At 46.9% G+C, this 27,808-nt stretch overlaps 1 protein-coding gene and 1 pseudogene across 2 annotated transcripts in view; one reads left to right on the top strand and one right to left on the bottom strand.

The window, feature by feature from the left end:
* Positions 1–27,808, top strand: part of PPFIBP2 (PPFIA binding protein 2) — a 142,680-nt gene that overhangs the window by 1,031 nt on the left and 113,841 nt on the right. The window lies entirely within an intron of this gene.
* LOC140712215 (transcription factor NF-E4-like) lies at positions 544–5,752 on the bottom strand (annotated as a pseudogene).

The raw sequence follows: 27,808 nt of genomic DNA, 5'->3' as shown, positions 1-27,808 counted from the left end.
CGCAGATTTTCCTCGGATGAAAATAAGATTATATAACTAGAGAACAGAACTTCCAGCATTTGGGTAGGATTAAGACAGGCATTTTTGCCAGTGTTTAATCTTCTTAAAAAACGAATCTAATTATATTTTTACTTTTAGAGCAACCGGATAATTGGTATAGATCCGTCTCCTTTTTCTATATTTTGGTCTACTTCCTGTCTTTCTCTTCATCTCTATTCTGTCTTTCTTTTCATCTCTCTCCTTTCTCAACCCCTCCTTAATTGATTATAATACAAATCTGAAGTTTTTTTCAAATTTTATAGTGTATTATGTGAAGTTAAATGGTCAACTACAGAAAAGTAGTGGGCTTTAGACATAATTCATCTTCAGCATATTCAGTCTTTCATTATTATAGGTGTATGGAAAACTCTAAGTGTTATCTAATTTAGAATTTATTTCTCTCTTTGGCTTAAGAGAGGCAACCCATTTGCACTTTGCTTAAATTAATATCTAAATAACATTGAAGTGGGAGATGGAGATGATTGATGAGGTTTTCACTGATTGCATATATCCGTGTTTTATTTAACGTATTTCAATTATTAGTAATACTATTTTAAGATTTGGTGATGTGACAGTTGTTAGCTTATTGCTACTGGAGAGACAAGCTGCTTACCATCATGATGCCTTCTTTACTGGGTAGCTAAAGGAGATGCGCTTTGACTTTAAGATTAAGTGGAATGAGATCAATGACATGAAGACGGTAGGAACAAAGTTATGGGAATTCCTGTCTTTCATCTGAGTGGGAAATCTGGGATAATTTTAAGAAAGGGTGATGTGATGGACCTCAAAGGATCCCTCCTGGGTTTTTCAAGGCGGAAAAGGGTAGAGTGTGGCCTGGGCTGTGACAACTGTGTGGGCAGGCAGGCATGGACTCACCATGAGAAGTGGTCAGTGGTCCAGCTTGGCTCTTATGTTGAGTGCTAGACAGTAAGGCTGGTGATAAGGCTGGAAAATGGTGCCAGCTGTCCAGTGCAGAAGTCTGGACTTGGTCTGAAGGCACAGCAGGGGACTGACTGATGGTTCTGTGAACTTCTCAAAGTCAAAGACCTTGATCCTTAACCCTCCCAATTCCTAGCCTGATACAGAGAAAAATCCAGTAAATATTTGTGGAGTGCATGATGTGACAACACTGTAGAGCAGAGCTTCTCAAACTTTAACAAGTTTGAGAATCATGCAGGCATCTTGTTCAAATGCAAATTACAATTCCATAGGTCAGGGGTGGGACCTGACATTCTGCGTTTCTAACAGATTCCCAGGAGCTTGCTGATCACTTCCCTATGTATAGCAAGAATTTAGAGTAGCAGTTTGCAAACTGCCTCATAATTGCCTGGGGAGTTTTGTAAAATGTCCAGATTAAGTACTCTGGGATGTTTTTACCAAGTTCCCCCAGGTGATTCTGTTGACAAATCCTAAGGCCACTGCTGCAACGGCAAAGTTCTGGCAGTGTGGTGGGAAGCAAAGTCCAAGGGAAAAAGACAGTGGGGGCGGTGAGGCTGGATAGGAAACTGGGAGGCTGATTCAGGGTGGAAGGGATGAGGCATTATTTTGGGCCTGAGAGAGTGGTGAGGAGGGGACAGGTAGAGAGACTTTGGAGAGATAGAATCTGTAGGATGGAGGACTAGGGAATGGGACTGATTAGATGGAATGACAAGTGAGGAGGGAGAAACAATGCTGGGAAGATTCAGCTTTGGGCCTGAGGAATGGTATGGCTTTTAGACTGTAATACTTAAGGTAAAGTTTATGAAAGGTTCTTGTATCAGTCCAAACCCAGAGAGCACGCCAACAGACAACACGAGGCGGTATGGAGCAACATGCTGTTTTAATGAGCGCCTGGGTTCAGGTGAGCTGAGGCCTAAAATGGCATCAGCACCAAATGAGGACGGAGCAGGGGTTTTATAGTCTCCTGTAAACAAGAAGTGTCTCAGTCTGATGTAACTGCTACGTGGTACCCAGATGGCCTCCCTCTTAATCTTCATGGGGTACATGTCTTCTGGCAAGGGTAGGTGTCTTCTGGCTGGCTCTCTTCCTACTTCTGCTATGTTGCTGACGCACGCTGCTGGCGCAAGTGGCCTTGCGCCTTGGGACTGGGCCTGAGAAGGAAGGAGTTACTCATCTCTTCAAGCTTTCAGACCCCGGGGAGAATCTTTCATTCCTGTCTATTTGGTTATAGTAAAAAGGGATAAGGAGTGACCTTCTCAATAACTACTTCAGGTGTGACATAGGGGTGGCATGGGCTCCTTGGAAAAAGAAAAACTTAATTTTTAGGGTATTCTTGAGAGACGGGTTGGTATCCATCGTGTCACTGTAGCAGGAGCATAATCTGAATTGTCCGGTGGCTAACTGTAGTTTCAACAAGAGTTTTAGTGGCTTTTATTATTAGTGAGATAACACAGGGGAGGAAAAGGAGGAACCCAGTGATGAAGATTACTGTCCCTACAAGGGTTTTAAATCCTCCAAAATTACAGAACTGTTGTCCGGCTGCTAGAGTGAGAGCTTGAGTGAGGGTGATGAGTTCAGCTTTTTGGGAGGTGGTGCCTAGGAGGCACGGATTGACTTCAATAGTGTGGGGTCTTTAGACAGGGGTGTGGTGTTTTGCGACTGAGGGTGTGGAAGTATCCCTAACAGCGGGGTTAACTACAGATGGGGGATAAGGAAAGGTTGCAGGTTTTAGAGTGGGAGGTTGTAGGAGTAGAAGAAAATTAGAAGCCTCAGAGGGGTCTGGGCTGATGTGTTGGGTACTATGGGGAACGTGGAAGTGGAGAGTAGTGTGGAGTTTTGAAAGGATGTTTCTGCCTATGAGCAGAGTTGGGCATGAGGGCAGGACTAAGAAAGAGTGAGTGAAGGAAAAGGTGTGCAGGGAGCAGAAAAGTGGAGGGTTGGCTCGGGGTTTGGAGACTGGTCCATCAATTCCCACAACAGAGACGTGAGAGGACTGGGTGGGTCCTGAAAAATTAGGTAAAGCAGAGTAGGTCGCCCAGGTATCAATTAAAAAACATACTGGCCTACCTGCCACCATCAGGGTTACCCTTGGCTCAGATGAAGCAATGGTAGTTGCCGGGGCGTCCGTTCCAGGGCACCGTCAGTCTTCACTGTCAAGGCGGACGAGATCTGAGTAGGCGGTTTTGGCCTGCTCGGGAAGGGATGGGGGTGGTCCTTGCAGGGGCTGCTCATGGTCCGACTTCCAGTGGGGTCCTCTGCAGAGGGGACACAGCCTAGTGGGTTTACCTGGGTTTGGGCATTGTCTGGACCAGTGGCCTTCATTGCCGCACTTGAAACAGGCGCCAGGTGGAGGTGGATTGCTAGGAAGCTTCTGTGTGGAGCTGTGGCGCCATGGGCCTGCAGGGCCCCTGATGGTGGAGGCAGGCATTTGAAACTCTGCCTGTTTTTGCCTTTTACTTTCCTCATCATGATTGTTAAAGACTTTGAAGGCTAAATTAAGAAGGTCTCGTTGTGGGGGTTTGAGGGCTTGTCGTCTCGTTGTCATCAAGCTTCTGAAGCTTGAGCCATATCGGGAATGGATTGGGAGATGAATCAAAGGTTTAAGATAGTGGTTCCTTCTGGGCTGTCTGGGTCTAGGTTGGTATATTTTCTCATGGCTTCAGTTACACGAGAGAGAAAAAGTCCTAGGTTTTTGTCAGGACCTTGGGTAATTTCTGGAAGTTTTTCATAGTTCACCACTTTATGGGTACCCTTTTTGAGTTCTGCAAGGAGACACACAATCATGTGGTCTCGATGGCAGCATCTAGAGGCCCTGTCTTGATAATCCCAGTGGGAGGCCTGGTTGGGGACTGCCTCTGCACCAGTAGGCTCGGCAGGAGCTTGGTGATGAACTGTATCAGCATACACCTAAGCTGGGGTCCAGATACGGTCCTGGTCTTCTGAGGTGAGGGTAGAAGAGAAGATAACGTAGAGATCATGCCAAGTTAGTTCATAAGACTGGGTAAGATACTGAAACTCCCTAATATAAGAGGTAGGATCTTCTGGAAATGAACCGAGTCTTTTGTTAATTTGAGAGAGATCAGTGAGGGAGAAGGGAAAATGAACTCTAACAATACCTTCAGCTCCTGCTACATCCCAAAGGAGGCACTCTAGCACTGGTGCTGAAGTGAGGGTGGGGCATGGGCCAAAGATGGTGCTCGAGCAAGTATGGGCAGGAGAGAAGGAAGAAGCCGGAAGTGGTTCCTGCTGAGGGTTTGAAGGGGGAAGGGGATTTGATTTGATAGGCAGTGGAAGACAAGATAGGGGCATAAGGTGGCGGGATGGGTTTACAGGCTTCAGGAGAGGGCAGTGAGGAAGGAGAATGAGTAAAAATAATGCTAGAGTTGTCCTCAGGAGAGGACGGTGTAGGAAAAGAAGTGGGTACTGCTGACTGGGAAGATGGTAGCTGGGAAGATGGCAGCTGAGAAGATGGTGACTGGAAAGATGGCGGCTGAGAAGAGTGCAGCTGAGAAGATAAAGAGGAGGGCTTGCGGGGTTAAAGAAGATGGTTGAGAGGAGAGGTAGAGTCTGGGAGGGATGGACAGCAGTCTGCTGGATCTAACGGGGAAAAAGAGGTAGGGTTGGGAGGAGAAAGGCGATTAGGGTGGCGAGAATAGAGGAGAAGGATTTAAACAGGTGAGCAAGAATGCAGAGGTCAGGTTGTGATCTGAGTACAAAAAGGTCTGGACATAAGGAATTTCTCCCTATTTCTCTGGTCATTGGCAATAATTGCTTAAATCAGTTAAAACTGTAAAGTCGAATGTTTCATTTGCCTGCCATTTGGACCGTTACCTAATTTGTACTGTGGCCAGACTGAATTGCAAAAAAAGACAAGGCACTTAGGGCGGATATCTTGCCTGAGGCCTAAGGTTTGCAGGTTTTTTATGAGGCAGCCTAGAGGGCTGTTTTTTGGAATGGAGAACCAGGAGTTTCCCATAACGGAGGGTAGGCACAGGAGAACAAGGAAAAAGGAGACGGTCCTGGATGGCGGGATGGAGACAATAAAAGGAGCAATCGTCACCACCGTCTTTTTCATTCCTGGAACGGGGTCAAATGGTTTAGAGGTGTCCCGCTGAGACCAGATGATCAGCGAGTGCCTGGCACACTTTGGAGCCTTTTTGGACCAACGTTGAATTTTCGGACTAGAGAAACCAAGAAAGATCGAGCAGATTTTTCCCTGTTAACTGGGTTCCCGGCGAAACTTACCAGTAAGCGAGATCAGTGACCGACGTGCATGCACAGAGGGGCTGGGGAGCTTCCTTTGTCCAGCTCCTGTGGCCTGCTTTCCAGCGTGGAGTGGTAGGTCCACGGGGGACACAGACCCGAGCCCTTCCCGGGTTTCAGCACCAGATGAAAGGTTCTTGTATTGGTTCAAACCCTGAGAGCGCACCAACACATAACACCAGGCGTTTGGACCAACATGCTGTTTTAATGAGCGCCTGGGTGCAGGCAGGCTGAGGCCTAAAATAGCATCAGCACTAAATGAGGATGGGGTAGGGATTTTATAGTCTCCTGTAAACAAGAAGTGTCTCAGTCTGCGGTAGCTGCTAGGCGGTACCCAGATGGCCCACCTCTCGATCTTCAGGGGGTATGTGTCTTCCGGGCAGGGTAGGTGTCTTCCGGCTGGCTCTCTTCCTGCTTCTGCTGTCTTGCTGACACAGGCTGCTAGCACAAGTAGACCTTGTGCCTTGGGACTGGGCCTGAGAAGGGAGGAGTTACTTATCTCTTCAAGCTTTCAGATCCCAGGGAGAATCTTTCAGTTTAGAAGTGGTTTTACACTTGGCCCTAAGATCTTTTTTTTTTTCCCCTGAAATCCAAATCTGTTCATGATGCTGTCCTGTTTGAAATCCTCTGGTGGATACCCTAATGCAAAATATAAGAAGGAAGTACTAATATAAACACAACTGATAAGGTATTTAAACATTTATTCCATTCTACAGCCTGTTCATCCCCATTCAAGATGTGACATTCAGTCCCCATTTGGTGTGGGCACAACTAGGCTGAAACTTTTGGCAGCTTTGTTTATTCCTGAGTCACTATTTTTCCTGCTTCCTTCTTCTTCAGAGGAGCTCCACTTCTCTTGAACTTTATGTTTCTTAGTATCATTCTTTGGTTCCAATGCTTGATGGCACCTATGTGTCTCTGTCTTCATGGAATCTGTGTGTAGTTCTGGGGAAGGTGGGCTTTATCCTTTATATACCCTTAAGTCAAGTCTTGTTTGACTTTGTGGATCTTCACAAGCTTCATTCTTATCTCTCACTCATCTGGTAAATAATCCTCTAAAAGAGGCTGTCCTAGAACAATCTGTTTAACTTTAGGTCCAGATCTCCTTAGCGCCTCAAGTTCCAGGGGACTGCTGACTCTGAGCTTTGTCTTCAGCAAATGTATGATTTCTGTTTGCCTTATGGTCCTTGGCTTGGTTCTCCCTTGTAATTCTTACTTTCATTTCCTCTCTCTGTCCTGTTCATATGTACACATTCATGCACACTGAAAGCTGAGCATTCATTGTGCATGATGCTTTTAATCACCCTGTTCTATGTTGCATAGTAATCATGACCCCTAACATACCTATAGATGGGAGGCCTAGACACAGAAGTGTATAGGACTGTCTCTCTGATAGGATAAAATATACCATCCTTGTATGGCATTCAAGTCTCTGCAGTGGTGGGCCCTACTTTAGCTCTCCAGCTGCATCTCTACTGTTCCCCAAACTGAGAAGCTGAATAATTTCTATTCGTTTGTGCCTATCTGCCTTTGCATACACTATTTTTATCTTCCCAGAAAGCCCTTTTGTCTCTGTTCTACAAGATTATTAATCCTTCAGGATATAGATCAAATTCTTGAAACCCCCTTGCCCCTAAGTCGTTTTTACTCTTCTGTTACATACATATCACATCAAATAAAGATCTGCGATGCTGTTTCATCACTTTATGTGTATGTCTCTGTCCATACCCCTCTAAACTCTGAGCTGCTTTAGGGCTCTATCAGCTGTTGTGTGTGGCCGCACAGTTAGCAGATGTTCAGGAAAAGTCTGTGGTAGATATGGGCCTTAAGCTGGCTGGCTTTGCAATGTTTACCTCGGTAAAGAGGGAAAAGGGCTGGTTATTTCCTGTGGTAGATGAGAGAAGGAACAGGAGCAGAAACTGAGAGACTGGGAGGAAGGACAGGCCCAGTGAAGAGTGAGCCCACATGGCTAGAGTCAGGGGGTTGGGTGGACACTGGGAGAGGTGAGGATGGAATCTCAGGCTGGGAAGAGATCATGGAAGGCCCTGAAAGTTGGAGCTATATAATTTAAATTTTATTTTGATGACATTGAAGGTTCCATACTCAAGTATGGAAAAGACATGGTAAAACTGTTCAGAATGATTCTAGCTGGGAAGGGCAGGTTGGAGAGATAGGGAGGAACTTCTTATGAGCACAGGCTGTTAGAATAACCCATTGAGGTAGCTCAGGACCTAAATCAAAGCAATGGCAGTAGGAATAGAGAGAAGGGAGCAGAGGCGAGTGAGCATGCCAAGAAATCTGGGAGGATTTGGTGACTGATTGTGTTTGAGGGAGAGAGAAAAGAGTCAAACTGGATACTGACATTGTGTGTTAGTTTGCTGGGAGAAGAATGAGGCAACTGTTAATAGCATGTTAATGAAAGCATGGAGGCACTTCATGGAAGGGGGAAGGGAAATGAAAGTAGTTGATTCTTTTGGAATCAGAAGGGAGTCTCGGGTAGTTTCTTGCTTGCCCTTTATATGTTTACCCATGAAAGAATGGTGAAGCCCAAAGAAACCTACCCAAGATCACTTAGCTATTGGTGGTAGAACTCAGGCCTCCTGGCGTTATGGCCTGGGCTTCTATTTTCTGTAGCACATGAGTATAGACAGAGGAGAGCTGCCAGAAGGTCGAGACGGAGATTCCATTAGGCAATGAAAAATGGGAATGAGACCAGGTTTGGGGTGAATTCAGCCTGCAGAACAGCTAAGGCTGGAGTCTTACAGGTCAAGCACCCAGATGGGAAATGTCTGCTGGTTGCCAATGCCATGGGGGCCTGAAGGCTCATGAGGCCTCCTTTTTGCCCTGTGACCTAGCTGTATGTGGGACTAATTGGAGGTAGGAAGTACTTTTAGGGTATCAGTGCTCTTATACTTATTATGCTCAATGTGGGCACATGTGTATTAATTTTCTTCTGGGAATGTAACCACCAGTCAATTTATCAATTCCATGGAAAGTTGTATTCCAAGGCCCAAACACCTCCTCTACCCAAACTTCAGGGACACATCCAGCCAGTTCATGAAAAGTTGCCTCTTATAGTGTTGGAGTGGGGATTGGGTGCAGGGAACAGCTAGCTAGGGAAGGCAGCCAGCCATGAGGACCTCATCCAAGCAGGGGCCAGCGTAGAGTCAGGATCAGGGACTCAGATGGCTGGATGAGGGCTACAGCTGTCGGATGAGGAGTGAGGATCTTATCTAGAATCTGTACTGCTGTGGGGAGACTCAGTGGCCCTGAGGCTGGAGTTCCTCAATCCTCCTCACCCCTCCCTTCCATACCTCTCTGCCCAGCCAGGCTCCTCAGCCTCCAGCCTCCCAGGATGGAGTCTTGTCTTTGCCGTGGATGCTGACACAGTGGTCACTTCTATTTCTTGAGGAAGAGCTGGGTTAATGAATGTGAAACATTTGGATTATTGTCTGAGATGTGTTAGTTGCCAAATAAAAACATATGCACAAAGAATACTGGGAGCCAATGTTGAAGGAAAACTTGTCAAGCCTCCCCTTCTCTTTTGAGCTTTGTAGTGGGGTCTTGCCAGTTTATACCTCATCTTGTTCTGAAGGTTTTTTGTTTCTGTTTTTCATATTAAGGCCAAAATATGTGCACGAGCCTGGTCACCCATAGTAAAGTGTCAGGGACTCCACAAATTGCACAGATTACAGACTTAGATTTGTGCTTCCCATTTCTTAGGAAGTAGGTGGGGTGGAGGAACCACTAATGCATCTCCAGGAAGGGATTTGTTAGCCCAAGGGAGGCTATGGGGACTAGATCCTACATTGCCTCTTGCCTGGCCTATGGCCACTGTGGTGTTCTTAGGTGGCTCTGCTTCGGGTATGTCTCTTTCCTCCTGGGAATAGGGAAGGAGATGATCCAGATCTCAGGATTTCTCTGCCTGCTTAAGGATGCCAATGAGGCGTGTTTAGTGGGGATACTCTTGCCCCTGCTCTCCAGGGTAAAGTTACACTTCCACAGTGACTTGTGTGCATGGTTGAAATGCAGCCATCACATGCAACTGGGCCTCTCACTCTGACCTGGAGGGCCACTCCTGTGACTGCACTGGTTATCCCAAGAGGCCTTCTTAGCAAACTTCTCCAAGTTGCTTCTGGTGAAAGGTTCAGAGAACTCTGCCAAAAGGAACTACTTGGTTGACAACTCTGTGTGTGTGTGTGTGTGCGTGCACGTGTGTGTATGTGTGTGTGTGTGTGAGTTGTGTAGGAATCAAGAGGTTTGTTATAGGGACAAGGGGAACAGACAGTGGGTAGAGCCACAGACGCTTAAGCTTAGGAAGACCAAAAATGGGTTACCTCTTTCTTGCCTGCTTAGGCAAGAAAGCCTCTATCTTCAGGGTCAACAGTTTCCTTCTCCCAACACGCAAGTCCATGTTCCCTCCAAATCAAAGACGTTTTTGCATGAATAACTAGTTCAATGTTGGACTGCTTCATGGAGGCAGTGGAGGTGTAGACTGGCCCCACAGAAAGTTTCTTCCACAGTAAAGGATAGAGCAGAACTTGCAACTTTGATGGGTTTGACAAATGGCTTGTTTCCTGAGGTGAGGGTAGTGTTATTCCCATTTTATGGGAAACAGGTGCCAGAGAAGTAAAGACACTTTTGAAGGTTCCAGAGTATTAGATTTAATGTAATTTATTGTCCAAACTGAACACTTCTGAAAGTGAAAGGAGGCACATAAATGCTAAACTGGATGGGGCCTGGGGAAGATCAGGATCAGGCACATTGGGATGTGTGGTTTCAAATTCAGTGTTCAAAACTCTGAATTCTATGAGCAATGGGGGCAGAAAAGGGAAGGGGTGGGGTGGGAGAGTGGATTGGCCTGAGGGGGTGGAAATTGATTTGGGATAGGAATAGCAGATTCTTCTAATTCAACATTTCACCAAGGCAGAGGAATAGTTCTTGACTCTGACATCTGACCTTGACTGGATGTCATGAAAAAGTTTTATTACATAAGCTTTTCCTGTGACCAACCAGCCAAGACATCTGGTTCTTGGATGCATGTGCTCACCTGGTAACAACAACAGCCTTGTGTGTCTGTCTGGGTTTTCACTGTGCCTGCTCACTGGTGCGGCACAATGCCCCTGGCAGGGATTATTGTCCTGCTTCTGGAGATGAGGAAACTGACTCCTCTTGCCTGCCCCGCCCCCTCATTCTATTATGGCAGGCAGCAGGTTTTCTCCAGCATGAGGACTTGGCCTCCCTAACTCCTGAGGACCCTGGTAGCTCTAGAGTGGAAGGTTACAGTCCTCCATTAAAATCTCAACTCTACACAAATTTGCTGTTGCTCCTTTGAGCAAGTCTCCTAACCTCTTTGAGGTTTACATTCCTCATCTGTTTAATGGGAACAATAATAGGCCAATTCATTTGGTGGCTGTGAAAATTAGATGAGATGAAATGTTGACTCCAGTGCTTGGCACATCATAGGTAGTCAGTAAATGCTATTATTCCCTTCTCAGGAAGCCTGAGAGAAATCGTTTGTCAAGAGATATTTCGATCATCCAGAGGACTTATCCTGAAATTTCAGGTGGGAAGTTGCACGCTCTGGGCTTCCAGGCATGCCACAGAAAGGGCAGCCATAGTGGTGGTGAGCAGAAAGTCCAGGAGGCAGAAGTATATGATGAGGTAGAAAACAGCCTGGATTCAGGTGCCTGGTCACCCATGTACAGGACAAAAGAAGCAAACAGCGCAGAGCCCAAACCAGCTGGATGAGACGTGGCAGGGTTAAGTGCAAAGTCCTGCCCTTAGGCCCTGAAAATTAATTCTGTGAGTGTCCTATTCATCTATATGGAAAAGCCCAATATGTTGGCTTAGCCTGGCTACATTAATTGAAGTCCTGGGTTTAGACCTTGGTAGAGTATCTTTTTCCTGCATTGGCTGAGACTGGCCACACCTGGAGTGTGCAAAGCTAGTATCCCTGTCTTACAAGCTTTGGAGGGGCCCAAGGACAGTCAGGAAGATATGGCGGAATGACTGTTATTTTCAGGTGGGCAAGAGGGGCAGCGTGTTCTGTGTTGCTCATAGGGCAGAGATGAAGGCCTATGGTAGTGATGGCAAAGAAAACTAAAGACAGGGCAGATTCTACTTTGACATAATGTAAGAAATTTTAAAGAACTCAAGCTTGTCTCTATGGCCAAACAGCTGTTTTAAAGCAGATATTGGAGTCTACCTGCAAAGGGTATTGTTCAAGCAGTATTGACTAGAGAGGAGTTTACGAAATAACAGGGAGGAGGGTGTACTGAAAGGTTATAGGTCTAATTAAAGTGCTGTAAGATTTTGGCAAAAGGAAGGCTTTATAGATCAACCAACTGGGGTGGGATCCTGGGAAGCTGGGAAGAAAAGGTTCTCTGGGGATCCCTGGTCAGTCAAGTAAGTAAAAGGCAGAGAAGTGCAAGTGAGTGAAGTGGGATCAAGAAATCATAAGGAAACCAGCTTAACTAGATTATTCCCATTGTTAAAAGTCAAAGAAAGAAGTTGGGACTCTAAGGCAAAAGGAACTTGAATACCAAACTAAGAAGTTGGACTTTACCCTGTCAGCAGTGGGGAATAATTGGTGGCTTCTGAGCAGAAATGACTTGCAGCAGATGTAGGCTGGAGCGAGGGTGGGAGGCTGGGGAAAGAGCAGCCTTAAAGCTGTGCAGAAGCTTCTCTATCCCAAGTCACAGGCTGAACATCCTACTTAGTAACAAGGGCTGGGAGAAGGGAAAGGCTCTGAGCAAATGTCTTTGTGGGCTGAAAATGAGACTATGATCCCAAGAAGTGACTGGACTGTGTATATTCTTTGCTGATGCCTACCTTGGCCCAGCCACCTGACTGTGGCCTGAGAGCTGTTGTAGACTCACTTGCCATCCCTTGAAGATTTTGAGAACACACGATCCTGAGACCTGGAGAACCAGGGCATGTGGTGTGAAACAGCTGGGTTCACAGCATCCTAGAGGGCATAGCAGGTATAGAAAGGAGTGACCCCAGGAGGACACTGGTCACAAGAATGTCCTCCTGAATCACTCCCTTCTATACCTACCTTACCTGGGAAATCTGATTGTCTGCAGCTTGGGCCATAGAGTGAGCAAGGTTCCATCCCTGAGAGGGGAGGCAAGGAAAGGATGTGGGTACCTCATTCAAGTAGGCTGAGGTTTTGGGTGGGGTGTGGTGTATGGGAGGAGAGAGTTGCTGTGGTTAGGCAACGTGGATGCCTGAGCGGCATGTCTTGGTCTGGGTGGCAAGGAGGGAGTCTGGCCAGAATGGTAGGAAGAGTGGCCCTGGAACCCCAAGGTCAGAACTGGCCCATTGGATCTGGGGAAACCTACCTTTTAGCAGCAGAGGTAGAGCGTACTTCTCAAGTACTGTGGAATCAGTAGGCTTATGACAGTATTTATTATTTCAGTCTCTAAATAATGTTTGAACTGTCCTCTATGCTGAGAATGGTGATGATGGGATCACAAGATGAACAGACATGTCCCCTGACCTGACTGAATGGAACTTAAGAAATGTACCCCCTTACTCAAACAGATAGTAGTAACTGCTGAGAAGATACAGTTAATATTCAGAGAAAGATGTTGGGGGGCCTGGCTTGCTGAGGAGGTGGCATTTGAGGTGTGTCCTGAAGGAAAGACAGGGACTGGAGACACGCTTTTCTATGGGGCTGAAGGGAATTGCTGGCAGAGGGAACAGCAGTGCACAAAGGAAGGCATGAGTAACACCAATTAAGGGGCACCTGTGGAAAACAGCTGGAGGCATGATTTGGCTGGAACTGAGGAGTAAATGAGGTTAAATAGGGCATCAGGAATTGGAAATTACCATCTATAAAGTACCCATCATGCATCAGCCATTGAGCACAGAGTCTGTGCTCACTTAAATTTCAAAGCAGCCTTTCAGGACTTTAACTGAGGAGGAAATGGGCTCCAAGAAGATATCTGATCATCTCAAGGTTCCCTAGTTGGTGAGTGGCCAAAATAAGATTGATGTCCAGGCTGCCTGACCCCAAACTCTGTTCTTTCCACTTAATCTTGCCACTATGTTTAGAGTCCAGATTATCCAGTCTTAAATTTACAGTGAAGGCCTGTTCTTACCGTACTGAGGCAGGAAGATGGTCAGATGGCACATGGCAAACCACAGTAACCTTTGAGAGGGTACTTGGTGGACATGGCCAGATTGTCACAAAGCATATCTCAGTTCCAATACATATATGTGTATACATACACATGTATATTTAGGAAGTTAATCTCTAACTTCCTAAATGCAGTTTTCACATTATAATAGAAACTGTTACTCCCAGACTGCTACAGGCAATTTCTGTATTGCTGGCTAAATTCCAATATTTTCTCATCCCATCAATAAAGTATATTAGAATGGGGCAAGATAAGCCTGAATCTTCTCCAATTTATACAAAAAGCTTCTATCATTAGTAACAAGTTACCTACAACCAACCTTACCTGTTTAGGATACCAAGGTGTCAGCCCTAAGAGATATTTAGCAAGAGTGGTACTCCAAGTGGGTTGGAAGGGTGGGATGAGGGTAAGAGTCAGAGAAACATGGGCAGTAACCCAGGGGTTGAGAGGAGGGACTGATACAATTCAGTAAGCGTTTGCTGAGAGCCTGCCCATGCAGGGTTGTGGAGTGGGTGCTGGGATACCTGCATGAAAGGACAGCATTGTTTTCACAGATAACATGTTCAAGCTCTGAGCAGGTGGGTGTTGGTGGGGACTGCCTGCTCAAGTTGGGGTTCATTCTTATGTGTATATCTAGTAGAGTCAGCCAGTCTTTATTGGTGAGCAGATCTGCCCAGGGCCCAATTCTCCATCCAGTTTGACCTTCCTCCTGGAGCTCAGAAATCAGATCTAGCCCTGGTGGCCACACCTTGCTTCTGTCCTCAGGGTGGACCCAGGGTCCTTCAGACTTCCTAATGGGAGGCTTTTCATCAGCCTGGAGAGAAAAGTTGAGACCACCTGGGGGGCAGTAGTAACCGCTGAGAAGACAGAGGAAATATTCAGAGGAAGAAGTTGGGGGAGCATCTGGGCTGCAGTGACTCAGGATCTCAAGTTAACAGGAGACTTGACGTGGGAGGAAGCTCTACCTCCTTGTCCTACCACTTAATAAGGAGCACTTTGAGAACCCATTAAAGGCTGTTCCAGGGTCACAAATTTGTTGTGATTTATATTTAAAAGAGAATTTTAAATAAACCAAGTGACAGCTGAATGGGAAATGGAGTTAATGAGACAGATCTTATCAGTTGCATGAAAAATGCATCTCATTACATCACTGTTACACATCGTATATGGAAACCTTCCCTCAGTAACTCCTGGGGTGATTGCCTGTCTGGCTATAGGTGTCCCCCAAGAGTGTGGTGTCCACTGAGAATAACCAGAAGGCCTTTTTCGGATACCAGCCATCTTCTCTCAAGGCCATCTCTAGAATTACTGTGGACTCTCTGGATGCCAGTGCATGGAACCAGGGACCTGCTACGCCAAGGCTGAAGGCAGCCAGCCATGAACATGGTCAAGACTTGGCCCTTCCCCTCCCTAACTCCACAGAGCCCAGTTCAGCTTTAGCCTATGTGTTTGAGGCCTCCCAAATCCATTTCCCCAGCGGTGTCTTCTCTGTCAGGTACCTGCCCCTGGGATGGCCCCTGAGCCTCATAACTCGGCCTGTTCACTGTCCCTAAGCAGGTCACCTTGTAACCCTGGTGGAATGGCTGAGGGAGGCACTGAGGGGCCGTAAGAGTGGGCATGTGATCCCTAGGATACCTTCAGCTCTGGAAGGCCGTGTGGCCCTAGCCTTACTCTGTTTTGTCAGGTACGACTAGAGAGATACAGAAAACCTGGAGCATGTGGGCTGTTTGAGCTGCTGTACCCCAGGGTCTGCCACTTTGGGGGCTACCTGCAAGAGATTTGGCAACTTCTCAAAGGAACTCAACATCGTGGTGGTTGTTTTTTTCCCCTGATCCCAACATTTAGGCCCCGATGAAGGGTCTTGGCTAAAGCCATCTTCTGGAATAGTGCAGTTGGGAACCTGTTCTCTGATGAGGAGAGGCAGATTGTTACATACTTACTGGGCCAGGCACTGAGGTGGGTAGTTTATTCTGTCCTCTTTCTTAACCCTCTGACTAACCCTGTGTGAGGCAGGTATTATATCCATTACACAGTAACTTGAAAGGTTAATGTCCATATTACCTAAGGGAAAAAACGAATCCAGCTCATAAGTAGTGGAGCAAGGATTTAAACCCAAGTCTGTCTGACTTTGCTATGGTCTGAATGTTTATGTCTCCTAAAAATTCATATGTTGAAATTATAATCCCCAAAGTGATGGTATTAGGAGGTGGGGCCTTGGGAGGTGATTAGGTCATGAGAGTGGAGCCCTCATGCTTGAGATTGGTTCCCTTATAAAGAGGCCCCAGAGAACTAGCTAGTTTCTTCCACCATGTGAGGACATAGCTGGGAGGCACCATCTGTGAACAAGGAAACAGTCCTGCTCCAGACACTGACTCTGCTGGTGCCTTGTTCCTGGGCTTCCCAGCCTCCACAGCTATGAGAAATACATTTCCATTGTTTGTGAGCTACCTACCCAATTTATGGTAATTTTGTTAAAGCAGCCTGGACAGACTAAGACAAAGCTTGGGCTCTTTCTGCTGCGTGCTGCACCTCTCTTTCTTCAGGGAAAGAAGCCCCTCCTCACTTGGGAAAAAAGGAGCCTCAGAAGGCATGGGGCTGGGGAGTATCCCCCCATATGGGGACCTGGCATCTATACTGTCCCTTGTGTGGCCCTTTTGAGTCACATAGACCTCTGTGCTTTTCACTTTTTCCTTTCATTCTGAGGAACTCTTTTGATATCTTCTATAGGGGAATAAAGACCCTGCTTTATGGAAAGGAAGAGCTGAGAAAGGTGGGAGAGAGGTCCCAGGAGATTGTTAGACCTTCCCACTCCCCTGGAGTCCAGCTAACAAACTTCCAGGAGCAAGACCAATTGAGCCTGCAGGGAAGGGGCTACCTAGTGCAGTGTCATTCTCCAGCAGGTCAGTCTTTGGCCTGCAGAACACTTGTGCAAGTGGGGGATTCCTGGAGCACTTTTCTTGGGAAAGTCCCTAAACCACTTTCTGGCTTCTGAATTCTTAGGGGAGGGAAGTGATCCAAGTGGCAGATATCTTGTGACTGGCAAGCTGAGGTTAGGGACCAACCCTTCCTCTGCCTCCCCACATGCTGGAGCTTTTGAACTGAGTTGAAGAGAGCTGGGCCTGGGGCTCTTGGTCCTTGAATGCAGCTTGACATCTGGTCAGGCTGCAGGATCTTAGGGTTTCCTCTTTGTAGCATCCTAAAGACTGGCCTCACTAAATGGTCTTGGTCCAGAGGTGTGATTCGACTTAGAGCTGACTTACAAAGAATACAGATAAAGGAATATTGAGAACTGTGCTTACCTGGATGTGGTTTAAGGTCTGAGGATGTGAAGCAAAGTCTCCCCTGGATTAAGAGGGAAGGGGAACACCAGTGGGTCAGGATAGAGGCTGACAGCCTGGGAGAGGAGGCTGCCTTCTTCCCATAACTTTCCCAGCTGCGTGTGCAGGATCAAATGGGGGTGTGTATCAGTTTGCTTGGGCTGCCATAACAAGGTGCTAGACTCGGGGGCTTACACAACAGAAATTTATTTTCTCACAATTATGGAGGCCAGAAGTCTAAGATCAGGGTGTTGGCAGAATTGGTTTCTTCTGGGGCCTCTCTTTTACTTTTATTTATTTTTTATTTATTTATTTATTTATTTATTTATTTTTTGAGACAGAGTCTCACTCTGTTGTCCATGCTGGAGCGCAGTGGCACGATCTTGGCTCACAGCAACCTCCACCTCCTGGGTGCAAGTGAATCTCCTGCCTCAACCTCCTGAGGAGCTGGGGTTACAGGCATGTACCACCACGCTCAACTAATTTTTGTGTGTGTGTTTTTAGTAGAGATAGGGTTTCACCATGTTGGCGAGGCTGGTCTTGAACTCCTGGCCTCAGGTGATCCACTCACCTCGGCCTCCCAAAGTGCTGGGATTATAGGCGTGAGCCACCATGCCCAGCCTCTCCTTGACTTTTAGATGGCTGTCTTCTCCCTTTGTCTTCACATGGTCTTTTCTCTGTACCCATGTGTCCTAATCTGCTCTGCTTTTAAGTACACCACCTATTGGATTAGGGCCCACCCTAATTATCTCATTGGAATGTAATTACCTCTTTCAAGACCTTATTTCCAAATATAGTCACATTCTCAGGTGCCGGGGGTTAGGACTTCAATATAAGAATTTTGAGTGTGTGGGTACAATTCAGCTCATAACAGGGTGTTTCCAAAATCTTCATTGAACAAGGCTCAGTGTCATGGTGAAGGCTGGAGAGGTACTTATTACTGATCCCACCAACCTTGGGACCAGGAGAGGATGGTGGACCCAGCTAGCTAATGGAGGAAGCCTGACTGGCCTTGTCCAAAAGCTCAGCTCCAGGCCGAGCTGTTTACTTGTAGTCAGGCTCTCTGGCAGTAGTAGTTTCTGTGCAGTGACTTCATCTGGCTCCCGTGTGGCCCTTGGAACTCCAGTGAAGACAGAGCTGCTAATACCCTCCAGTCCAGGCCTTTGGGGGAAGCCTTCTTATCCTCTGATGGAGGCAGGGACCAGGCTGTTGATGGTGCACACAGGCCTGTCTTTAAAGAAATTCTTTGGTCTTCTACTGGCTTAATTTTTTTTTATTGCAAGAGGAAAAGCATTGCATTGAATCAAAATTAAACCGTTCAACAAATGTTGAAATGAAGGCTCAAATTACAGAATACATTTTGGTTAATTCAATTAGTGTCTACCTCCAGCCTGCCAAATTCTGGGGCCTATCCCTCAGCAGGCAGCCAGGGAGGCTCGTAGGAGGGAGTTGGCTATAGGCAAAAGTTATGCATGCTGCAGCTAATAGAGAAAACTTACCAATTCATATCTGTTTTTTTTTTTTTTTTTATCTTGTTGCTTAGCATTCTAAAATAATGGAATGGGGAGAAATACCTGGTTTTATCATCTGTTAGGAGAAGTGTCATCCTTTTTTCTCATTGGTTCTTCAGGAATACAATTGCATCCATCAATTATGTCTCTTGCTCATGCCAAGCCCAAGCGTAAGTTCCCGTTATGGTAGAGACGCTTTCACCTCTGAATATCTGGCTATAAGAGGGAAGGGCCCCAGGTATGGAGAAAGTTCGATGGGAGAGGCTGTCAAGGATTGCCCCCAATCCTTATTTCAGAATGCTGGCCAAGGTTACATGCCCAACCTCCCTTCAACTTTCCACTCAGATACACAAACACTTAACATTTTGTATCAACAAACATTTACTGAAAGTCCTGTGCCAGGTTCTTTGCTGGGCTCTGAGGATAGAAAGGTAAATGGAGCATACTCCTTGCTCCCTAGGAGTTAATCTAGACAGGGAGGCAGACACATTGAGAAATAATACAAATTATTATCATCTTTATAAATAATGGCTTGTTTATAGATAGGCTTGTACCTATCATTTGCTTAACAACCTCTTGCTTTTGCATACTGGATATGACAGGAGCAGAGCTGAGGCATCCAGCGCCTTCAGGGATGATGGGGTAATGGTGTTAGGAAAGGCTTTCTGGCAGTGGTCATTTGGATAAGGCTGTAGCATGGGTGGGATTTGAAAGTAGAGATGGAGAAAAGCACCCACATAGGGGAAGTACAGAAAATGGAGTATTTCTGTATTTGAGGGTAAGAGGTGGTCCAGTGAAGCTGGAATTCAGAGTGGTGAGGAGTGTAGCGGGGAAGGTTAACTGTATTAGAGGACTTTGGCAGAGCTGCAAAATGCAGCTTCTCTCCTGAAAGCACTGGGGAACCGAGGAATGTTTGGGAGCAGAGGAGCATATCATGAGCACCATGGAACATGTCCTGCCTGCACAGGGAAAGAAAGAAAGATTGCAGGGGAGTTGCCTAGAGGTAGAAAGCCCAGAGGAAGCAGCTTTTGCAATCTAGCTGAGAGATGATGAGGTTCTAAACTGTGGTGAGGTGAGAGGTAAGGAGAGTTTGGTGGAATGTTAGGACCTATTCAGGGAGTTTGAATGGCACAGTAGAAAGAGCACCAAATGAGTCATCAGGAACTTAGGTTCAAATCTCAGTTCTGCTGGAAGGGAAGGTAGAATTCTGTGCCCCCTGCCCTGAAAAGTCCACATCCCCAGGTGGTGGTTTAGTTTCTTGTGTTAACCTGTTACTATAGAAAGAATTCAAATGTACACAGAAATAGAAATAGTAAAATGAATGCTCTCACCTATCATTTGCTTAACAACCTCTTGCTTGTATTATTTTTAGGGGGGCAATTTTTGAGATGAAGTTTTTTGGAAATATTCAATTTGAGGTTGCATTTGAAGCATTTCTCTGAATCTGTTTATGATCCGGTTGAGGCAATGAAATGACTTCATGTCCATTTGTTCCTCCCTAAAGGTAAATTGTGTGTATGCCTGTGTGTTCTTTGCTGTAAGAAGGAAAATGAGGCTAGCTTCCCTTGAAGGGTGAGTTCTGGGGCTGAGGAGGCACGTTGCCAACAGGGTCCTGTCAGGAGCGTGAGGCTCTCTGTCTGCTGTGGGGCCAGGTGCGGTGTGGACAGGGGAGAGAATGGAGGTAAGGACTACCACAGGTCACACACCCTTATCCATCCTCTGGGAGGGGTTTGTTGCCCAGAGCTTAATTCATACTGACCAACCTGACAAGGCTAGTCCGTAAGCCAGACACCAATTTAATTTACTCTGGCAGGCATTGTGCAATGGCCACAACACAAATGCCTACTTTCCCAGACCGCCTTCCTGGCATTACCCCACCTGGGAAAGTGAATTACAGCATCATCCGCAGGTTGCTGGGGAGCCATGCTCTCAAATAGAAGGCACCATGTCCATTGTAGGTGTATCACTACAGGCCCTGATGGGACCTCATAGGCTCTTTCTGGCACAGGCCACTTCCTTCACCAAGGTGGCTCTAGGGAGAGGGGAGAATGGGCTGAGCTGCACATGCTCAGTTCCTTCTTTGACTTCTACCATCAGATACTGGGGAGGAAATCCTGGAAAGAGAGGGAGTCAGTATCCTCCCATCGGATCTTCCCCGTGACAACATGAAGCAGAAACTAAATGGAGTTGGGAGCCCATGTTTCAGCCAAGATTTATTTGAACAGGCAGGGGTGGGGATGCTGTCACAGAGAAAACTTGCCTGAGCATTGAAAAATTAATTAGTTTTGATGGACAGAGATTGGGAAAGGGGCCTTTAGTTGAGGAAACAGCATGAAAAAGGCACAGTGGCATAAGAACGCTCTCTTGCGGCTGGGGTATCAGGAACCCAGGAGCAGGTCAGGCTCAGTGAGGAAGTGCATCAAGTGTGGTTAGGAACATAACCTTGGAGTTGGACTGCCTGAATTCAAATCTTATCTTTACTGCTTCCTGGATGTGTGATTTGGCCGAGTCACTTAACCTCTCCAAGCTTCAGTTTCCTTATCTGTAGAATCTGGATAATAATAGTTATAAATATTGAGATATGAGATAAATATAAGAACTTAGCTCAGTATAGAAGTGAGTGCTTAATAAATGGTAGCCATTATAATTACCATCATGAGTCCAGGATATTTTGGGGTCAGCTGCAATTTGGATGCCAGCTCATGCATTTGGACTGCTGTGGGAGAGGCCAGGTGTTACTCAGGTGAGAGGAGGTCCTCCAGTGTCCTAGTTCTGAATACCTGAACACAGTCTGGGCAGTAGGAGTGGAAAGGATGAGATGGAGAAGAGCATCCCTGCAGGGGGAGACCACAGAGACCTGGTGGCTCACAGGGGAGGGGAGTAGGGTGGGGAAGCATGACAGGTGAATGCAGGCTGCATAATTCAAGGAGGGACCCAGAGAGCGCTTCTCCCAAATGCCAGAGGAGGAGAGTATCAGCACTGATGAGATGCCAAAGAAGGCACTGGAGCAACACTGACTGATGGCGAGTCTAAGTGCTTTACTCTGTTAACATTTAACCTTCACAAACACCCTGTCAGGGAGGCAGTTTTATTATTATCCTCATCTTAAAGATGACAAAGCTGAGGCACAGAGGTTAAATGTCTTGCCCTGGGACATATAGTGTCGGAATCAGGGCTGTCACCTAGGCAGTCCAACCCCAGCCTGGGCTTTTAACCCCACCCTAGACTGCCTCTTAAGGAAATGGAAACACAAGCAGCTGGCTGGATGAGAGCATGGCACGGGTGCACACAGATGAGTGACATCCCACCACTGGGGGTGTCAGAGAGCATGGGAGGTGGGCAGTGGGGCTCTGAGGCGAAGGAGAAACATGGAATAACAACAGTCGGGTGCAGGGTCGAAGGACATGTTCTAGGATAGCAGAGGAAGCAGCAGGAGAGGGAGAGTGCAGATTCAGTTTGGAGGGGGAATAATTGAGAGGTTGGATCTCAGTGATGATTGGAGATTAGGGGTCACAGGGAGGAGCAGCAGCTTTTCCACAGCATATGAAGAGAGGGTAAGACATGAGAGAAGGGAAATCAAGAGGTTTTGTTTCTCATTAAAGAAAGATGCATGGTAGTTTGCTGAGGGAGTCTTGACAGGAAGAAACATGAGATTAGAGATTCCGGGCGCATGAATGTCTGATGTAGCCGTATGTGTTGTTTAGCATCCCGGGAGCAGAAGGAAGAAGAGACATGTGAACCTGGTACCCCAGGCAGAGGGAGGATGAGGGTAAGTTGTGACCAGAGAGGCAGAATGAGCTGAGAAGCAGGTTCAGTGTGAGCTGGGAGGCAGCTAGAGAGAGGTGAGGACTCTACGCTCTGATGAACAGAGCCAGGGAGAGAGCTTCCACATTGTCCGGAATAGGGCTATGGTGAAAAAGGAAGTGGAGTCAAGGAAGTGTGGGGAGGGAGGGGATAGGTGGGGACCTGAAGTGGGCAGGTAGAGGGGCAGGCCGGCAGAGCATGGTTACCCTTGGGGAGGGGAATCCAGAGAGATCCTTGAGCTCACTGAGAAGGATCCTTCCTTCAGGTCCCCGCCTCCTCCTCCTATGTTATTGCTGGGAAGAGTGGGTGGCTTCTAGGTGGCTCCCTCGGTGGCTGTAATTGCCTAATGGCTACAGGCTATGTTATAGGGGTGAGAGGTGAGAGACCCTTCTCAAGCTGGGTCAGCTTCATTCACTGTCACTTTTCCCCTGCTCTTTGGCCACTGAGCTACATCCTTGTAAAACAGGGCTGATAATTGTACTATATCCCTCACAGAACCCCCTTGAAGATTAAATGAGAAAACAAAAAGGAGGATACTTTTTTTTTTCCACAGGGGCAGCAGCTTCTCAAAGGAGACAGGAAACCTGTGAACTTCCAGAGCAGGTAGTTTTTACACACAGGTGGATATTGCACAGACATGAAGTAATTCACCATCATCTTGATCTATTGTGAATGGCTGTGTGGCCAGGGCAGGCAGCCAAATCTTAGAACCTGTGAGTTATTTATTCCTAGTCCTGGCTCTTCACATCTCAGCCTCAAAGGGTAGACTGTCATTTACGTTTACTTCTTAAACCCACTCTTTCTGAGTAGTTCAGAAGGAAGGGAAGGAGCCTCCTCTCCCCAAGTTCTCTAAGTGGCTACGGTGGGCCCCATCCCCATTAGGGCACTGATATACTTGTCTTACAGTATTGAAGGGCAGACTGATGGGGTTTGGTGATGCTTTGCTCCCTGGATGCTGTCTGGCTCTCCATCTCAATTCTTCCCAAAGACACAGAACCCTGCCTCGCTTCCTCCCCACCCCCAATCCCTCTCCTTGTTGGAGTACCTACACTGTTTGACCTTTGATGTCTCCTCATACCATTCTTTGACAGACCTGGCATTAAGGCATGGCCTTGGTCACCAAGATTGTTGTGGCCCATTTACCCTAATCAATGATTGAGTTGGGAAAAGGACCAACTTGGGGAGAGAGGGAAACAAAGGCAGAATATCAAGAGCAGAAATAGGAGGTGAGAAGAGTCAGAGGAGGGTGAAGCAAGCATTCAACAACATCAAGCAAACACAGTGAAGGAAACGTGACATCAGCTTCTCAGTGTTCCTAAAGCCCAGAAGGTCAGATGTGCTTCTGGGTGTGAGCCATCAGAACCTCAGACTCACACCCGTTTCCTGGCTAGACCCTGTGCTCCTCCTTGTGGGTTGGGCTCATGGTGTCTCATGCTAATGTCTTTAGGGTGGCGTTTCTCTTAAGAAGCTTGCCATTTCCAGTAGAAGGAGGATGTCGCTCCTGAGACTGTGGGACAGCTAGGCTCAGAGGGAGTCTGGCCTCGGGGTGCCCGGAGGTGAGGTCTCAGTGCCTGGTGCTGTTCTTTGCCTTCTTCAGAGGACAGTGTTCAGCTTTGTGACTGAATGCCCTGCTGTTATGATATGTTGCTGGAAATGCTGTTTGGGATCATGGAGCCTTGCTTAAAGGGCTGTGGTTTGGTGAGAAGGGCTTGAGCTTTTGGGGAATGCTTAAGTGGAAGCATCTGGGCTTTGGCTATGCCAAAGGAGGCTGGTGGTGGAGCAGGACTTGGGCTGTGTCTTCAATAGAAGGACCGGAAAGCAAAAGGAATCCTTCCAGTGGGTTCAGCAGAACTAGGCTCCAGCACAAATGTTCTTAAGGATGTCCTGGAATTCGCCTGACAAGGAGTGGCTGGGAATGCCCAGCGCACATAACTCACTAACCTGGTATAGCGGGAAAAAGATGCTAAGCAAGAAATATTGCATTCATCCCCTGCCGCCACCCAGCACTGCCAGCCTGCGTCTAGATTCAGGGCCCATTTCGGCTGTTCTGACAGATCTCAGCCCCCACCAGCCTGAGCTTAACTGACTAATCAGAACAGCCTGATCTAGGATGTTTAGGTGGAAACAAGGAACCTTGTATGTGCCAAATATTTTTGTCACTATAAAGCTTAAACAAATGTTTGCTCTTAGGAGTTACTGATAATATGATTAGATGGGGACCAGTTAAGCATGCTTGTTCACCTTCAGTGGCATTCTTCTATTTTCTCATCTTCAGCTTCTTTTAGGCTACTTAAGCTTCTATTCATTGACAAAAGAAAACAAAGTTCTGCTTCTTCACTTTTATTAGACTCTGACATTCACTAAAGGCATTCAGCAACTCTGATAGCAATGCTGTCAGCAGCCTGGCCCCTCTGTCCTGCTATGGCTCCTCTTTGTCCTGACAGGATGTCTTGCTGTGTTGAGCTCCTCTGTCCTGAGTGAAATTTAGCATTGTGATATAAAGCCAGTGTCTGTGGGCTCTGCCATTGCTCTGAGGAGCTGTCTTCGCAGGCCAGGTGTGCGGCTTCTCTCCACTGTCAGATCTGATCCTGTGGGAGTGGTGACCTCAGGATGGTATAGGATCTGTAGAGGACAGGTACAGCTTGTGGCCCCGGCAGAAGGTGGGGACAACTTCAACTGCTATGCTGAGAGCCTCGCCAGTGTAGACCAGTGACCTCTTTATTTCCTTTCACTTTCTCCCTTTTAGAATGGGAGCTGAGCTCAGGGGTCAGAGACATGGCCCTGCCTGTGAGGGCCTTACCACTCAGACAAAAGTGCCCTAGAAAGGTCTGTCCTGGGAGTGGCGAGGGGGGACAAACCCATTCAGGAGCAGTCACTTCCATCTGGGGGATGGAAGAGGATTCTTGGAGATAATGATGATGGAATTTGGCCTCAAAACAGGAGTGGGAGTCGAGCAGGTGGAACGAAGGACTTCAGCTAAAACACCAAAGAAGCCCCAAAAACAGAAGTAATCTGGAGACAATAGCTTGGCTGTTGTTCAGGGCAGGAGCCAGATATAGCCAGGAGAATTACAACTGCTGGGGTTGTGAACTCCCACCCAGTTTTGAATCTCTACAATCCCACAATGTGTCTCTTTTCACCTGAATTTTATAAATAGGTAAAATGAGGTTCAGTAATGTTAAGGAGCTTCTCAGGGGCACAGCTCATGAAGCAAAGAACTTGGATCTACATGCAGGTCTGACTACAGAGCCCACTCTCCTAACTGCTCTTGTGGGTCCTTAACTTCCTCTCCAGGTCCCCAGGCACCCCTTTGTTGCCTGGGTGATAGAAAGCTGGTGAAGCGTTGTGAACTCTGGGGAGCCTTGGTAAAATTTGTGAAATAGACCCATCCTCCTGGCAGCAGTGTGGAGGATGAGGTGTATTGGGGGGCAGTGAGGCTGGAGGCAGAGAAACTGGTTAGAAGCCAGTGCAGCCACTCTGATAGATGATGGCAGGGTGGGTGAAGATGAGGGGACAGATCTGAAAGAGGGTGAGGAAGGAGATTTTACCAGATCTGGTGCCCAGTTGGATATGGGTAACAAAAGGGAAGGTCCAAGGCTGATTCCCAGGTTTTTATCTTGGTGACCATGGTGGCATCACCAAGGTGGGATGGGAAGCATTTGGGTGCCACCCATTGTGAGAATATAGAGAGGGAGGTGGGTGTTCAGGATAGGAAGACTTTGGGGCTGTTGTGGGGAACCTGCTGTAACCTCACTCCAGTCCCCACTATCTCCCAGGCTTTAGCTTCCCATGGACAATGAATTGGTTATTTTATCAATAAATCTGTAAACATTTATCCAGTGCTTACAGAACGGGGGACCCCACAGGGACCCAGACACATGGCACAGTTGTCAGGGAGATGGTCGTGCACAGCTGCTGTCATCCCTTTCCTTCCAGATGAAAAAGATAATCAGGGAGATCCCATTTAGGTAGCCAGAATTAAGTACAATTACCTGAAAGAGCTGGCTTGATGGGAATTTAGCGGGGACAGCAGTAGGCATGGGCATAAAAGCTGGAAAGCAGTGCAGACAGACAGCCAATTAACTAACATTTGGGATCAGTCCACTAGTGATAAGGCATCTGGTTAGGATGGGGCAGAGGTCTGCCAAAAGGTATGTATGGTAAAAGTTAAAGCTGTGACCAAGTAGGTTGAGTCCATATGATGATAGACCATGATTTCTACTGTTGTGGCTGGTGGCCAGCCCCTGAGGCTGTCTAAGCAAAAGGGTGCCTAGTGCAGGGCTGTGTTTGCATTCCATCAGTTCCTCAACTTTGGTCAGAATCAGAATCACCCGAATGACTAGATCAGCCATAAAGGTCAGGCGCTCTACTTACAGGAGGTTGGGCTTCTTGCTTGATTAGTTCTCAGGGTGATTCTGATTAATAGCAGAGTTTGAGGACCACCGAGATAGGTGAATCTTCAGTGCAGAGTGAATGGGGAGGGCTGCTCGGAGAAGGGTAACCGGTTAGGAGGCTATTGTAGTCATCTAGGGTGAGGTAATACAGGGACAGGTGAGGCTGTGTGAGCAGGTGAGATCACCACTAGCGTGAGTTTGGAGAGAAGTGCTCTGGTCTTATTCAGCAGCATTTGGTGCACCTGACTGCACCCTCTATCCAGAAACCCTTCGGTTGGCTTCTGGGTGCCACTCTCACTTCTGGCTGCTCCTCCTGTCTCCTTTGTCCATTCCTCTTCTCCCCGGTGGCTGCATGGTGGAATGTTTCAGGGAGTCCTGGGGCTTCCTCTGTTTTAATACCACTTCTTCAGTCACTTCATGCAATTGCTTAAACACATCTTTATGAAGATGTATTTGACATCTCCATCCCAGACTTTGTAAACATCAGACTCCTATTTCCAAATGGCTACTTAGCGTAACTTCCTCAGTGTCTGTAGGCATCTTAAGTTGAATGTTTCCAAAACCAATCTCCTGATTTCATCCCTGGACACCCTACATTGTTGCTTCTGCAGACCTCCACATTCTCTAGGTACTCAGGGCAAAAACCGTGTGGGCACGCTTGACTCTGCTCTCTCATGCCTATGTCCAGTTTATCAGTAAATCTTACGGGCTTTGTCCTCAAGGTATATCAGGAATTAGAACATCTAATTTATTATGCTCTGAGTCACTTCATCTCTTGCCGGGTTTCCTGTGTTCACTGCTGCATCCCCTGCAGTCTATTTTCCAAGCAGCAGCCAGAGTAATCCTTTTAAAAGGTTAAGTCAGATCATGTCAACTCTATCCTTAGAACCCTCCAAATGGGTTTCTGTCTCAGGAAAGTGGAAGAACAGGAGGAAAAATGGTGTGCATCCCCAGGCAAATTGCCTAATCTGTTTTCTCATCTGTAACGGGGGAGAATAATTCCTAACTGGTGTGGGGATTACATGAGATAATATTGGGTAAACCCTTAGCAAGTAGCTAACAGTTATCTGCCCCATATATGGTAACTGAAGAGGAGACAGACGCCGCATTAATTTAATTTTGGCACTGTGCCTGCATGCCACATGTATTATCTCTTTTAATCTTTTTTATTTCTTCTAATTTTCATCACCACTATATATCCACACAATTTAAAGACTCAAATAATTGTATGTAATTTGTTAAAACAGCCACCTGTCCACCTCCCCACCCCATTGTTCCTCCTCAGATGGAGCTCCTTAATTCTTCTAGTCCTGTATTTTTATCTGTAGCTCTAGAAAAATGCTTGTTGCGCTGCTTTATTATTTTCCCCCAGTTGTCATTATCTGTTCTTATTG

Source organism: Chlorocebus sabaeus, chromosome 1 (assembly GCF_047675955.1).
Source record: "Chlorocebus sabaeus isolate Y175 chromosome 1, mChlSab1.0.hap1, whole genome shotgun sequence".
Taxonomy (NCBI): Eukaryota; Metazoa; Chordata; class Mammalia; order Primates; family Cercopithecidae; genus Chlorocebus; species Chlorocebus sabaeus.
The sequence above is the reverse complement of the archived record's forward strand: the minus strand, read 5'-3'. Positions and strand labels throughout refer to the sequence as shown.